Source organism: Pleurodeles waltl, chromosome 3_1 (assembly GCF_031143425.1).
Source record: "Pleurodeles waltl isolate 20211129_DDA chromosome 3_1, aPleWal1.hap1.20221129, whole genome shotgun sequence".
Classification (NCBI taxonomy): Eukaryota; Metazoa; Chordata; class Amphibia; order Caudata; family Salamandridae; genus Pleurodeles; species Pleurodeles waltl.
In genome coordinates, this window is record NC_090440.1 from 1,690,857,138 (window position 1) to 1,690,871,352 (window position 14,215).

At 44.6% G+C, this 14,215-nt stretch overlaps 1 pseudogene; it reads left to right on the plus strand.

Annotated features, from left to right (window-relative positions):
* Positions 1-9,517: 9,517 nt before the first annotated feature.
* LOC138283406 (costars family protein ABRACL-like) lies at positions 9,518-9,763 on the plus strand (annotated as a pseudogene).
* The last annotated feature ends 4,452 nt before the right edge of the window (positions 9,764-14,215 follow it).

Here is a 14,215-nt window from a genome sequence, read left to right on the forward strand (position 1 = left end):
CCAAAAGTTGCATCCCAACACGTTTTCCAAGGTAGAGACCTTCTGATTCCCTACCTCATAAAACTACGTCAGCGTATGTTGTATTTTAGCAACAATTACTTTACTTTTGCTGCGGGCATAGTTATTCTCAAGCAGCTTAATTTCGGCCTCACCTGAGTGTACCCGAGCTTTTACAAATGCAAACCCCCTAAATATAGTTTTAAACGCTTCCCACAATGTTGTGATCTCTGAAACTGAGTTGTCATTCAGCTTATGATAATATTAAAATCACCTGTCCAATGATGTGGGCCAGTCTTGAAATCTGCAACACCGACTGCAAGCAATATCTCATCAAAATAAATCAGGAACGTCTGTGTTAGGTCCATATACATTTACTAGTAACAGTTGCTGCTCATTCAGTTCGCAAGCTACTATTGCAACTAATCCTGTGAAATCCGAATTTTACTGATCTAAAATTTGGATGTTTTTTTACAATAGGAACAATTCCCTGAAAGAAGGCCAAATAATAGGAGAAATATTGATTTCGGAGACTGGGGGATGCAAACAAGCTTGCCTTAGAGGTGAGCAATGCATTTCCTGTAGAATGGCGATTTTAATATTATGTCTATCAAGATATGTTAAAACGTTTCTTGCCTTATGCGGATTATTAATGCCACATACACCTCAGCTACGTTTTTTCACCATGTGCCAGACAAAGCATACAATGTGAGCAATTTGTTAGCCTTAGTATCAGTACGGACCCTGGAGATACTGGAGATGTGACCAGCTGGATCCACATAGAGGACATTGCTGTGTAAAACAAAATTACAAAAGAGTACATCAACTTTCCAGCACCCCCTTCCCTCCGCTCACACTAACCCCAATAGTCAGCGAGTTACCCTGCCCCATCAAAAAGCTAGGGCATTTCCATAACAAGGACATATCTTTACGCCATGTGCGCTCCACACATGGGGGTGCCAAAATGTCTGTAATTCATAATCCGCCACCCATCCAACTAACATATCAACAATACTTGCTTCAGTGTGTTCTACATGAATGACAACCATATAGGTACACAGCTGAAGTTGAGGAAGCACAGAACAATATAACAGCAACGAAAAGGAAATACATGACACTAACAGCACAGCAGCTCATCCCTGGACCACCTGTAAAGACCCTGTGCTGTGTGCGCATATCAAATGATGACAGGTCCAGCAGCCAACAGTGTACACTCTTGAGGCAGAGAGATGACAACGGAGAAAAGTTCATCGTTGTCCCTGAAGGGCCACTTTCGGGTGAGATAGGACACCAAGATCCTGACCAGGGTTCACTGCAGTGTTTTAGATGAAGCTCTATAAATTCCAGGGCCAAGGCCTGCTGTGTGGTGATTTTTTTTTTTGCCATTCCAGGGAAGAGCGTGGAATATTTAATAGCTTTTGCTCTAAATAGTTTCTCTAGGAATGATTTCCTTGACTCATGCATCACTGGGATATAAGGATATGGAGGATCACACATACTGTAAATGAGGGGAGGCTCTGTTTAGAAGCATAATCTGGTCTCTATCACTTTCTTATTATCGGTCTGGGATTTGGCCTTGGTTGGGGGGCAGGGAACAAGGGGCTGGCTTCACCATAGACACCTCAGCAAAGCACCATGACCAAATAGGTAATTCAGTAGGCCGACGACGAAGAGCTCCACGTTGGCGATTTGAGTACTTTCAGGGACCCCCAACATTCTGATATTATTGCAACGAGAACATTCCTTCAAACCTTCATACTTTGTTTTTAAAGTTATGAATGTGCACATGTGTGTAGTGAAGGTGGTTCCAGATTGCTGCTGGGAGTCCTCAATATCCGATATTCATGCCTCCTCTTGAGTAAGTTCTATATCATGCTTATCTATCCATACTGAAGATGAGGGTGTCTATTTTACCATCTCTGTACTGCAGGCTTTACTTCATCTCACACAGAACAGCAGCAATGTCTGCCTTGTTAGTTTCAGGGAGTGATAGTTGGAGTTCCTCGGCTTGTGCCACAGTCTGCTTTAGTTTGAACTGTATTTTAGCCTGCTTGTGGCCATTTTTCCCTTCTACTCAACCCCCAGGGCACAAATCGGGGGTTTATACGGGATCTACCAACTCTTTTCACAGGGTAGAAGTCTTCCCCTCCAAGAGGTTGTGCCCCATAGATACATGCTAAACTTGACCTGGTGTAATTTTCAGACACTGGGACACATTCAGCAGTGCCTTCACGTTGTCCGCTTTCATTCTGAGCAGCAGCTGCAGGTGGCGAGGGGGCTTACCAGATTCTAGCTGGACCCATATCAAAGGTCGAAGTTAAGAGACCATCAGGCTTCCTTTTGTTAGAATATCCTGGCTAGGAGCTACTGGAAGCCTCATATCTAAATGCAACAGAGGGGGAACAAAGGCACACAGCTTATCACTTCTCAGGTCCTTAAGAGAGGCATGGCTTTGACAGTGACAACTCCCTTCATATAAGATATGCATGCGCTGTGGGAATGTCATGTGATGGTCTGTCCCAGTTTTTCACAAAAATAACAATTTAATTACCACTCTTTTGCTTTAATTATTCAATAGCGCTATAGCACTTCTCATCCCAGTGCAGGGTGTCAGAGTACTTTACATCACACAGTAAATCATAGGTGTGAAAATCATTGTGTCGGATGTGTTCCCTTAGACAGTAAGGGTTACAAGGTGCAGGAGCCACATGCCCTTCATAGTTCACTCTGCTATATTAGAAGAATTAGAATTTATGAACTGCAAGTAACAAAGGGATAACTGTGTTAAAAGCAGTAACCCATTTACATAAAATAAAAATCTGTCATCTGTGTGTTACATAATGTGCTTTGCAGGAGACATATCAACCCACTATGCTACTTTGATTCAAAACTAGGACTAGACAAAACACAGATCTCTCCGGCAAATATGTTAACCTCCAGATTCATCTTACCATTGTTATTATTCCTCAATATTTATTTGGCATACAAAAATCTATGCAGCAGGTTCCTTAATCCCATAAGGTCTTTTAAAATGCAGATTTTACAACCAATTAAGCAGAACAAATGTACTGCCATGTTTCTTCTTGTTGCAACGTTCGTTGTGGCAGGATTAAAAAAAATGAATGTATTAAAAAATAAATGTATAAATTGAGGCCCAGATTTTGTATCTGGTTTGCGTCACTTTTTTGGCCCAACCCCAACACAAAATCTAATTTGTTAAATATTGTAATACGCTCAAATGTATTCATGATGGACCTGCTAAACATATGTGTGAGGTTTCAAGATAGGATGTCACTTCCTGTAAGATCATGGGTTGTGATGCCACTACCTGTGATGCCACATGCATTGCCAGGAGCCATGGATGTTTCGCACTATGATGTCACTTGCATACTGCCTAACTTGGTTAGTCCCCCCACTTCTTTTTTAGGACTTGTGCCCTGTCACCACCCACACCCACCAGACAGCCAAGAATGTGGGTCTTCCAGCACAGTGGGAAAACGAGATATGAGGCACCAACAGCAAGAGGAGGTGATTGTGCCAGCTATGGCCTCTGTAGTTTAGAGACTCTGGAGGGGGGCAACTAAAGTCACTGCAGCAAAACTTTATCGCAACAAGGGTTGGCGGCTGAAACGGGAGGCACTGTGACAACGATCATAGCCCATGCCACCAGACCGTTTGCCGGATGGAAGTCACAGGCCTTTACCGGCCCCACTCAGCACGCCACAGCAGTGGCACGCTTACCTCCACAGATCTGGCGCAGGCAACTGGCAGTGATTAGCTCACAATACAGCGCTGACTCCGGACAGGTCACTTCACCCCCCGCACCTCCAAGGCAGCAGGTGAATGAACCAGCTATTGGCCGGGAGCAGGGGCACACACAGCCACCCGACATGGGGGCACGTCACTGGTCCGGTCCATAGCTGCCAAGTTTTCAGTCTACATATGTGTGACATTTCCATATTTGTAGGGTGTTTATGTGTGCCATTTCAATGCCTTATGAGTGACACGTTGAGTAGCACATACTCACAAGTAGAACAAAATATCGTTTAATGCGAAAGTTCACAGAAATTACTCCTTTCTCCAATATAATGGTCTGGAAACTGCCATTGCTTCCTTTTGTGTGGAGCTGGTCAGGCGCGCAACGCCCATGGGGCTGAAAGGGCTTTGGCCTCCCCCGTCGTCTGCCGTAGCCCAGGCTGAGGCCGTTGTATCTTCCAGGACTGACGCACTTGAGCTGTGACGAGCTGAGCTGGGGCGGACGCCTCACACGCATTCAAAGTATTTCACAGATCTTCGAAAGACCATCAATTAACAAGTGTTTGTGTTTTCACTTCTTCCAACTTGCCTTTGGTAAAGGACTGTTACTGCCACAATTGGTAAATATATTACAGGGGAAATGCACAGGTTGGTAAACGCAAAATTAATAGCGAGTACCAACACAGAGCTACGCAAATCATGTGGCTGGTTTCTAAGCGCCATAACACAAACCTGTCTGCATGTTATGTAAATCGTCGTAAAAATGTGCCAGAGAGACGTCGAAATTCAAAAAGTTTATTTCCTTAACGTGAAAGTGTTTCACTTTAGAAAACTAGAATTAATAGTTGCAATAAATGACAATTATTGGACGTCTTAAGCGCAGATTTAGTAACATTCGGTGCAAGGTTTGATGTAAAATGTTTCATTAGAATTTACTTTGCAGCTATCCAACATTGCCTGAAAGTAACACAAAGCAGCGCATTGCACTGCTTTGCTTTACTTTTTGTGAGGGGGCATTTCACGGGCAGTGCATGGGTGTCACATGGTTCCATGGTTTTTGATGCACAGCCCTATTTACTAACAATAGTAGAGTGGGGTTTGCACCAAAAATAACACCTCTTTTAGGCAGGTGTTGAAAAAAAAGAGAAATATTTGTATTCCTCCAAACTGTTCCGACGTTACATATGGGTTGCACTGTACAGCACACATCCAAAGTGGGAAAACTTTTGAAGTTTGTCTAGGCGTTGTATTTTGTACTGGAATGATAACCTTCTAGTACAATGACGCTGGGGCCTCTGCACTATCGTACAAAGGCGTGTGTGTGTGTGCGTTTGTGTGTGTGTGCATGCGTGCGTGTGTGTGTGTGCATGCGTGCGTGCGTGTGTGTGTGCATGCGTGCGTGTGTGTTTGTGTGTGTGTGTATGTAGAGCTAGGCTGCCAGAATGTGCACCAGCTCTGACGAAAGAGCAGGAAAGCAACATGTGAAGCAGAGGAGCACAGAAACTTCTGCACTAGTTTTTAGTGAATCTATCCCATAAGTTCTACACATAAACCTAGACACACTCTGATGACAGTGCTATTAATAAACCAAGATGCAAGTAAGTTATCATGTGAACGCTGCTAGGGTTTTCATAACATATGAAGCAACATTTGCATATTTTGTAAAACACACATCCTAGACTGACATTTTTTAAGGTACTTAAAAATGTGATGATAAAAGAAAAGGAGCCAGAGTAAAAATAAGGTCTAAGGTCACACAGTTTTGTCAAGCAGGTAAACTGTTTGATCCCAGGAATCCTGGTTTTAAATTGCACGATTTAGCCACTAGATGAGGGGGTAGCGGGGCTTAGTGACTGAGAAAAGGGGTTGGTGGCAGAAGCCTTGTGAAGACTTTGCTAGTTTTTGGCTTAATGTTTCAAGAATATATTTTTTCGAGTCAGAGCTCAGCATGTGACTCTGGCCTTCATTGGCTCTCACACCTCTGGAAAAGTATATTCAGGCATGTCCAAAAAGCTAAGATTTGCATGCAGGATAAGCTGATAATGTATTTTCTCCACCTTACGTCTTCGATTGACATCACTAAAATCTTAAAACTAAAATTACACCAAAACCCACACTTATCAAACGTCAATGGCATGGTAAGCTACCTAGAGTGTCTAAGGATATATCGTCCTGCATTCATACATCTCACCCTAAACCTACACCAGTTCACCAATCACCCTATTCCTACACCAGTTCACCAATCACCCTCCACTCTCATGGAAATCCACTCATTCATTACACAACTCACCCTTCACTCATATGTACATACTCTGGTCACTCAGCTCTCACATGGGCACACCACTCAAACCTGTACTAACCTGGGCACACCTTCACTCAGCACTTACACCACTGTGCCTGAACTCACAACAATCAATCTTATACATCTCCCCTCTCACGCAGCCTGCTTAAATTACCCAACACTCATGAACATGCACATATGTCTATAAATGCACCCACAGAATATCTGCTCTTCGTTTAGTACTAGATGACTATTCAGTTTTGTTAGACCTGGCAGCTCTTGGCGTGGTTTCCCTGTACCTTTTTGCTTCTGACCCCCTGTTCTTGTATCCTGTGCTGTAATTAGTTTTTCCTGGTTTTTGATACTCTGGGCACTTTACTGCTACTAACCAGTGCTAAAGTGCAAGTGTTCTCTGTCTAAAAGCTATTGGTAATTGGTTTTCCATGACTGGCACATTTGATTTACTGGTAAGTCGCTAGTATAGTGCACCGTGTGTGCCAGGGCATGTGAATCAAATGTTACTAGTGGGCCTGCAGCACTGATTGTGCCAACCACATTAATAGCCCTGTAAACCTGTCTAAGACCTGCCATTGCAGTGTCTGTGTGTCCAGCTTTACCCTGCCAGTTCGACTTGGCAAATGTACCCACTTGCCAGGCCCAAACCTTTCCTTTTAGTACCTGTAAGTCACCCCAATGGTAGGCCCTGGGCAGCCCCATGGGCAGGGTGTAGTATATTTACAAGGTAGGACATGTACTGTTGTGTTTTACATGTCCTGCAAGTGAAATACTGCCAAATTCAGTTTTCACTACTTCTGCAAGGTCTATCTCTCCCATAGGTTAACATGGTGATGCCTTTAAATATATTTTAAATGCAGTTTTCCATTGGGAGCGGATAGAGATGTCGAGCTTAGGGTCTCTGAACCCACAACCTAAAAATACATCTTTTGGTGAAGTTGGTTTTTAGATTGTCTGTTTGAAAAATGCCACTTTTAGAAAGTGGGTATTTTCTTGCTTCACGATTCTGTGCCTCTGCCCGGCTACTGAATATGTGTCTGGATCAGACTGACAGTTGGGCTGTTTGTGAATTCACTGAAGACAGCGACACCAAGGGAGCTGAGGTGTGTCCTGCATATTCTGAGGAGTCTTCCTGAGCTAGAGGGAGGAGCTGACACCTGCAATTGAAAGGCCTGTGCCTGCCCTCACACAATACAGTCTCCAACCCTCTAGAGTGTGTCTGGGGCAGGTCAAGGAAGAGACAGGGTCTAGTGCACTACAGAGACTTTCTTTTGAGGTTTGCCCACTTCAAAGGCAGAAATGTTTATAAGTATTGGACTGCTGACCCCACAACTTCACATTAATTCTGGATCAAGAAGAACCTCTGCCAAGGAGAAGAGCTTGATGCTTGAGGAGGATGTGACACTTGGCCTGTTGCTTTGCTTTGCTGTGCTGGCCTGCTGCTACTGCTTCTGCCTGAAGAAGGAGAGGACTGGTCTATGATTTCTTAAAACCTGCTTGTAAAGTTCCTCCAAGAGCTTGGACTGAGCTTGCCCCTTGTTCTGAAGTCTAAGGGACATCAAAGACTTCATCTGCCAGTGCCTGGGCTCTTCTGCTGAGAGTCCTGACTTGCTAAGTGGCGAAAAATTCAGTCCATGAGCCCTTAAGAAGAGGAAGCTGCAGGGGAAAATCCACACACTGCTTTGTGCACGTCAGGAAAATCAACGCAGAGCCTGTCTTGCGGCTGAAAATTTGACGCAGTGCCTGCCTCGTGGATGGAGAATCGCCGTAGCGCCTATTCTCAATGTGGACCATTCGCACAGCCCTTCAGAATTTTCCACGCATCGACCCTGGCCGTCAACATCTTTAACACCACTGCACAGACCTGAAGCTGCTTGTTGGGAAGTTGACGCATTCCTTCCTTGTGAGGAAAGAATCGACGCATTGCTTACCCGGTTGGAGAAAGAATCGACACACGTCCTCACTTGCGAGTAAGGAATCGACGCATCGCTTGCTTTTAGAAAGCAAACTCACCCGTGCTGCTTTATTTTTGACACATCAGGTACTTTGTGCTAAAACAACACATCTGTTGCTTTCTATGGATTAAGGCTGTTTTCACTTTAAAAAGTCATATATTTGCTTGTGTATGTTAGATTTTTTGTCGTTTGGGTCTTGTTTGATATAGATAAATATTGGCTATTTTTCTAAACTGGTGTGGAGTCCTCTTGTGGTGTTTTCACTGTATTACTGTGTATTTGCATAAATACATTACACATTGCCTCTGAGATAAGCCTGGCTGCTTGTGCCAAGCTACTAAAGGGGTGAGCAGGGGTTATCTGAGCTGTGTATCTCACTTACCCTAACTAGAGGGAGGGTCCCTACTTGGACAGGGTGTAAACTGACTGTCAACTACATACCCCTTTTCTAACAAGTTCCATCTGCAACTAGGTGGTACAAGAGGCAAGAATGTACTGAGGCTGTAAGATGGTACACAGAGGGAGCTTGGGCTGTGGCTATATGGGCTGGTGTGGTGTGGGAAGTGAGATCAGTCTCAGGCTGTGGGGGATGAGCTGGGAGGGAGTGGAAATGTGCTACAGGAGGTTGAAAGCAGGTGATGTCTCTAGGAGGGTAGAACGCACACTACAGTATAAGGGTGAAGCACTGCATCTGAGGCTGTAGGCAGGTGTGAGAATTGAGTGGGGACTGCAGCCTAAGGGTGCGGTGTAGGTAGGCACAGGCCATAGATGTACAAGTTGGCCCAGTACCTGATCCCTGTTGCCCTTCAGAATGGCTGCTGTGAAGGAACTGCGTGCAGCGTCACTTGTGGCCAGACCTTCTTTTGCCACTCCTGAAGCCACAATGTAGAGCAGCATCTATACCCCATTGGACTCCATAGCAGAAATGTTCTGCAGGAGCTGCTACTGGAGGAGAGAGCTAGCTGAGGCTGTTGGGGCTGGTGCAGGAGAGGGGAGTTGATTGTGGAGGAGCAGGGCAGTTGGGGGGAGTGAACTGAGGCTGTGGGTTGGCACAGCAGAGTGGATTGGCAGGAGGCTTTAGAGACATCAGACTAGAGGCTATGACTGTAGCAACCAGTACATCTGTTGGAGTGCCAAAAGGGGTGAGTGCGTTTTCTGCATATCACAAATGCAAATGGGAAGGAAAAAGCATAAACAGGCTCAGACATCACTGCGTAATCACCCTAGTAGCAGGTACGACAAAATACCCTGACACTTGGGTTACTGTACCTTGGGATAACACTCTACCTTTCCTATTTCTCAGGATGCCAACTTCTTGTGAATCTTAGCCAGTCTCCGTTAGGTAAGAGAGTTGTGTGCAACATGAATCAAGTCCGGAGTAGATGCCTCATTTCATTAATGCTTGTGAACAGCCTGCTGCTTTGCTTTGCCGACAGTCTCCCTGACTCCATTCCTTCCAGCTGCTCCTGTTGACAGAAAAGACAGACAGGAGGGTCGTGATGCAGGTATAATAATGAAAGTGGATCATGAATTTGGGCTGTTATAAGAGGGGTTTCGCCCCCTGGGCACAAAAGGTGCTGATGGAAAGTGCAGCGTGGAACTTGGGGTTCTCTTTGCTGATGACTGATGTGACAATCATTTTGAGGCCTTAGTTGGGATGCTGAAGGCTGTCAAATGGAGGAAGATTGTCACATACGAAGGGAAGGTACTGCTCCAAGGTGTACATGACAGTGATGATATTGTACTGCTGCAAGATTGATTGCATTCGATGATGTTGGTGCTTTGGATAAAAAAATATAACTCAGATGAAAATGTATTAAAATCGTATGTATTTTTCTATACCTTTTCTACATGAAATGAGAGGGTACACAAAGTGGCCATGTTGTTTGAAGCGTGATCAAGTCAAAAACTGTAGTCCTTTTTTCTTTCAGGTCAAATTCTTTAGGATTTAGGGGCCAGAGGTACAGATGTTTTTAGCAGCCACACATGATCTGATTCGCAGAATCGGGCCGCTTGCAACAGCTGAAAAGCATTTTGCCATGTACCAATCCCTATTTTGCGATTCGGTAACCTATTACTGAATCGCATAATGGGTTAGTGATTTGGTATGAGGAAGGGGAGTGTCAAGGGCGCACCTTCCTAACGGCGACTCGCAGTGGTATGTGTGAATGTTTTGCAACTGAAATGCGGTCGCAAAACTTTCACATTTCACTGATTCATCAAATGAGGTGGTAACCAATATGCAAAGGGGAAGGGGTCCCTCAGGGACCCCTTCCCCAGGTACCCCTTCCCCTTTGTGATTGGGGGTGCAAATATTTTTTAAGAGCAGGCAGTGGTCCCACGGATCACTGCCTACTCTTAAAAAATTAAAAGAAAACTTTTCATTTTTGTTTTTGAACCGCATCCTGTTTTCCTTTAAAGAAAAGGGGCTGCATTTAATAAAATGCTTTATTTAAAAAGCAATTACAGACATGGTCTGCTGGTAGCCATCTGTTGTACTTTGTAAATTTCGCAGTGCTGACAGGCACAGGTCTTGGTTTCAATAGCAACTACCACCATGGGCACAGTTTTTCATTGTGTAGCGAGGTCAACCACAATTGTTTTTATCATTCTTATCGCACCAAGGATGTTAGAAATTGGGTCTCTGATTTGCAGAAGTATGTACCCTGTCCAAGTAGGGAGATCTGTCCTATTTAGGATAAGTCACAACACAACCTAAATTACCCTGTGCTCATTTTCGGGTAGCTTGGCACAGAGCAGGTAGGCTTAACTTAGAAGGCAATATGTAAAGTATTTGTGCAACAACTCATGCAACAACACAGTACAAACACCACAAAAAGGTTAGAAAACTAGATTATGGTTTTATCAATAAATTAAGAACCGAAGTACAAAAATCCAATGTGTAGAAGTTGAGTTGCGTGGTGAGATGTGTCGATAAGGCCCTCACAGGGATAGCAATGTGTTGATCTGCCCCATGCAGCCATGGTGATGCATCGGTTCCAAAGACAAGCGCTGGAGCCAAGATGGATTGGTTCAAAAGTGCGATTCGCCGGGTTTTCTCATGAAAGTCAAAAGATGCGTCTAGGGGATCTCTGTAGCCTGCTGCAGCTGTGAACCATCATTCCGATGCGTCAGGTTCTCAAGGCAATGTGGTGGTTCAGAGAGCAGTGCGCAGAGTTTACTCCCGCAAGCAGGTTGATGCAACAGTTCTGCTACATGCAGACAGGAGATGCATTGATTTCCGTGTTGCAAGTCTCTTGGTCCACTTCAAGGGGAACCAGGCACAGGAGCAAGGGTAGATACTTTGATGTTCCTGAGTCTCAAGCAACAAGAAGCAAGCCAACAGGCCAGGCTCTTAGAGATCACTTCTGGTGCAAGGCAAAGTCCAACTCTCCCTCAGCAGGGTCAGAGAGCAGGCAGGCAGTGAAGCAGTGCAGCAGAAAAGCAGTCCTTCTAGGTCAGTAGTCCAGCAGAGTAACAGTCTTGGTTGCCGCCCAGCTGTTCTTTTGACAGAGTTCAGCTGTAGGCCCAAAAGTGTCTGATTTGGTGGGGTCTGAGACCTAGTACTTATACCCAAATATGCCTTTGAAGTAAAGGAGACTTCAAGGAATGGTTTTAAAGTGCACCAGTATTACTTTCAACTCAGGCCTGTCTGCCATGCCATCAATGGGGTGTAATCAGTCATTGTGTGGGGTAAGGCCACTACCCTTTGTAGTGTAAGTGTGAACCTCTTCCTCCCTCCCTGCCCAGGAAGGGCCATCAGAATGCAGACTGGTGTAAATGGGTACTCAGCCACACCTAGACTTCCTGTGTTTGTGGGTGTCTGGAGGGAATGCACAAAGTTTAAATGTCACCTAGCCCAGATGTGTATGGGAGACAGTCTGTAAGGCACACAGAGCAGTAAGCAGAGAAACATCCATTTTCTAAAAGTGGCATTTCTAAAATAATAATGTTAAGTTTGACTTTAGCAATGAAAAGGATTTATTATTACCATTCCAATGATATGAAACATAATGCAGCTACTCCTTGCAGTCTGCCTTCTCCTAGTTGAACCTCAACACCACAGCCTTGCTGTTTCTGGCACTGCCTGGACAGTCACATCTCCTGCAGGGTCAGCAGAAACTTTCACTATCTCAGCAGGCATGCAGGTTGGCTTCCAGATGCCTGAGGTAAGATGCAGCTCATCCAGTAAGCCAAGACTTCAGGTGATATCCTACTTATCTGGGAAGTTGACTGTCAGACACCAGCTTTGGGAGCACAGCAGTCCTCAGAGTGAACTGTAGAGCACTCTTTTCTTTGGTAAAAAAACAACTTGGAACTTGAGCGATAAGGAGGTCACTGGCGCTCACTTTAATACAGTCAAAGCAGACTGGGGATTTGAATTTTCAGTGTGCTATCTCTGAATGGGATTTGGAGTAGTTCTTTCACATGTGCTTTTTAGGCTGTTCTCCAGGTACAGGCTGTGTCTAGAGTGATGCTTCTCATAGCAGGATAGTCTCCACCCTGGAGTACCTACAACAGAGGCACAAAAAGGCATGAACATTCTATATCTGGCATATCAACAGCCACACTGAACACTGGCCAAGACAATATAAAAGGCTGGCCCAACCTAAAAGTTCCTTTTCATCTGAGACTTCAATCCCACCCTTCACCCCTACCATCTTTGAAATAGTAGTGCTACAGAGAGAGTAATCAACGACTTCTCTCAGCAAAAGTGGCTAAGTGAATTTCTAAAACAGTTTTGTCTTGTCCTTCCCCACTTCATTGTCAACATCTCCTGCCGCCAATTTCAGCAATGTCAACAAAACATCTTCATTGTCTTGGAAACCTATTTCACTTCCATTGTGTGCACAGGAGCAGGCTAGGAACTTTACGCTGCACATATTGCACATACTACACAAGCACATACATAAACATGCATAACATATATTTGGGATGTTAGCCCAAGGATTAGGGTTAAAGCATAGAGGCAGAACTTTACACAATTGTGGCCAATAGTCTGTAATTCCAGTGACACAGATAAAAAGGTCTGGTCATGACTATGGATTCACAACACATGGTATGCTGCCCCTCTGATCTACATGTTAAACCTGTGATAGGGCCGGTAGACTACTATCAGCAAAATGATGCCATGTTTGGTGGGCCTTTCCAGGTCATAGGATTCGATCAGGACCTAAGTCATTTTAAAGGACAGCATGGCCCTCTGCGCATACAGTAAATTACCTTGAGGCTAGTGCCAAAATCAAAAGCTGAGATGCCAGGTACTCACAGTCTGGCACTCAGGATGGGGCAATGTGACTTTACACCTTGCAGGGGACATTCCTGCCCCAATATCATGTTCAGGTAATATTGTTTCACTAAATGAACATAGTTTCTCATATGGTCTTTTCACTCTGTACACGAGTAGTTGACTCCTGTGAATCTGATGTTTTGTGGGTAAAATTAATGAATCACAAAACCTGATGTGTGCCTTGGTAGGGAGACCTGCCCTATATTCTAGAGAGCTGTGCCACAGCCTGGCACAGTTGGTAATGAGGGTAGTGGCCTACGGAGGGCCTGGCTCGGTCCCCTGCCTGCTCCTTACCTAGCAGGGGGACCGGGGGGGCATGGAGCGCCCGGCTTTAGCTCCTGCCCGCACCTCAACCGGCCCCTTGGTATTGCAGAAAATGGGGGGTTGGCGCCTCGGCCCATCGCATGTGGACAATGCGTGAAGCAGGCACAAGGCTTGGCTCCCAGTCCAGCCCCGCCCTCAAGGCAAGAATTAATTATAGATCTGCCCGACACTGGGGGAGCATATGGAGAGAGAGGGGAAAAATCAGGACTGGATCACAGGGTTAGAGCCCTCCGTAAAAACACAGCTGCAAGGTTTTCAGATCACTATGTGCTATATATTTTCTTTTAATTACTGTAATTATTTGTGACAGGTGAAAGACTATAAGTGACACATTATAGCAAGTAACATATGCTATGACGACGTAGGGACACATAAAAATAGTAATAAACTGAGAATCTTATGTTGTACATTAATGCCACCTTGTGAACTTTTGATAAACGCTACATGATGTTTGAGAAATGTGAACAAATGGTTTTTATACAATTTCAGGACTTGTTCTTTTACATGATAGGGGCACTTAACAACTAGTATCTTGAGAGGTTGCTCAAGTGTTTTTTATTTATTTGTGTATTTAAAAATTGCTGGTAAAATCCGCCA